Source organism: Colossoma macropomum, unplaced genomic scaffold, assembly GCF_904425465.1.
Source record: "Colossoma macropomum unplaced genomic scaffold, Colossoma_macropomum, whole genome shotgun sequence".
Taxonomy (NCBI): domain Eukaryota; kingdom Metazoa; phylum Chordata; class Actinopteri; order Characiformes; family Serrasalmidae; genus Colossoma; species Colossoma macropomum.
Window position 1 is genome coordinate 33,188,988 of NW_023494800.1, and position 2,577 is coordinate 33,191,564.

The window sequence follows — 2,577 nt, forward strand, 5'->3', positions numbered from 1 at the left end:
CAGTCAGACGTCCACAGACAGTCTTAAAGCCTGTTTCCCCGCTTTAAGGTACGCACACACATAGACACAAATCAGAACATTCTGTAACACGGCCCACCTGGGTCCAGACATACCCACAATGCCTCAGAAGGCTGTAATGACAGAGCAGGCTCCGCTAAAGACTATAATTTCAGTGCACACGAGCACGCTCTGTTCGCCCCCTGATCAGCATATGGGCTGCCGCTGGAGATTATGTCACCAACCTCTGTAATGAGGCCAAGTGGTCAGAACAAGGGAGGCAAATTTTAGCTAATTGTTTTGAACGATGACCAACCGTTATCTGTGGGAGTTAATTGTTACCTAGCAAGTCTAAAATCAAGGATGTGACCCATCAAAATAGGACAGCCTGAAATCTGATTTGAATTGTAAAATACTCACAAAATATACACACACACTTATATCAACTAGAAGGTTACCGCCCACATTTACAACCTCAGTCTCTCACTGTGTTTGTTGTCTCATGAGGCCTTGTTTGCGCAAAAGTGCACACCAGGGTTGAAGTGGACTTGTTTTCAGACCGGGAGTTCCTCCTACACAAACACACACACCATTGCCTTCGTGCAAAATAACTTTTTTTAAAATCAGCGCATTTTCATCTTTTCCATTTCTTACTCTTATTTATTATTTATACGCTATACTGAGATAACCAAGGTGGCTAGTTAGTAATAAAATGAAAAACTGGTGAAAGTTTTTATCCTAAATGTGACATAATCAGGATTCGAAATGCTACAAACTAATGTTATATCAGTCAGTATGGTCAACATATCTCATTGCCCACCTGCTCGGATATGTCCTCATCCTCCTTAAGTATCTTTTTCATTCTTGTCTTCTTGGTGCCACCTCAGGCTTTTTTTTTTGCAGTTTTTGCCACTGCTGTCCATGTTGACATGATTCACATATGGAAATTGCTACAGCGGTAATGAACAAAACATAATAAACTGTGTAGAGCACCAGCTCCAGATTCACACTGTCAAGCTGCATTTGATACACTAATCCCTCGAGGATGATTCCATAAATTAGTGTAGTATAAATGTACCAATTTATGCCAGCTCAAGTGCTTTGTGACAAAGCACTGCAAAACCATATCTGCTAGCGGATCATATCTGCTACATTAAGTTAGCTATATATTTGCACGTTCTGTTCCACCTTAAATGACACCGCCATAATATAACTGCTGCATTTAAGGTGGAGTGGAAAGTTTGAACAATATGTTGGCATATTACACACTAAGGCTTATTATTCAGTAGCTACAGGGACTTCAGTGCAAACGGGTTGAGCTATTCTTAGGTTATAAAAATGTGTAACAAAAATTTGGGCCTGCTGGCAGGCCCATGGCCATATAAGGGGTTAAAGAAGCCAACTTCATCATCCGTGCAGGTTCGGGTCTCAAATTTAGCAGTGCCTTTTAGGCCTGATCGGGCTGGGCTTCAGATTTGCAGGTACAAGTCAGGTTTCGGGTTTCAATGTAATGCCCGTACAGACCTCTAATTGTTATCCAATATGATACAATTCAAAAACATTCCTCAACTTGAATGATAATACCCAAATTAATTGGAAACTAAAATGATTTTTTTTGTCTTATAGCATTACACAATTGTTTATTGGTTACCAATATCGACACCTTGACTTCAAAATTAGCTCTTTTGTTTAAAATTCTTCTTTTAAATTACAAATGGAAAGTCGGTGTTGCGTAATTGAGAATTGAGTTTAAGGTGCTGGAAGTGGAAATATTTACTGGACTACAGGCTAATCAAGAAGCGCTGACGTTAAAAACATGCACACAGAATATAATTTAAACAGTCAGTCAGCAGATTTTGAAGCAAGTGTGCCTGTTGGCTCACTGACACTGATAAGAGAACTTAGGTATTTGATGAGATAAATGTTTTGATGCTTTGTAGTAATTTGGTCAGTACCATGAAAGAATTGAATTCTGATAGTCATAGATCACCGGCCATCATGTCCTGCTCTCAGCCCATTCATGGTCCTTGGGCAAAACTCTTAGAATCGCAAGAAGATTACAAGGAGCAGATCCAAAACAGATGGACCTGAACACTCTCGGAAGGAATGCACACTTCTCGGAGACAACTTTCCACGGAAAGATGCTATCAACAAGATTAATTACAGTTACGCACTATTAAACAAGCGTTAATAGATTGTCTCAGGACTGTAGTTGTGGTTGTCTTAGAATCCTAGAACTGAACATTTTGTGCTAAACTTCACTGAGCAAGTTTGTGGAACAATAGAGGTTCGGTCCAGTGCTCTTTTACCAGCTTTCAAGAGATCCTAATTTTTCAGCACCTGTCAAGTTATGATATATTTGCGAAAACATGAGATGAAAGGCCAGGAGGGAGAGAAAGGAGGAGATGGAGAGAGAGATGGGAAACAAATGGAGGCTCATAAAATGCACCAATAAGGTCACAGACACAACCCAAGAGAGCCAATTACATTGAACCACTCTTGGCTCCGCCCCCCAGCATGGGGCCGTCTGTGAAAGTCATAACCCCGCCCACCACAGCTGCGTGTGATGTGATGGACAGC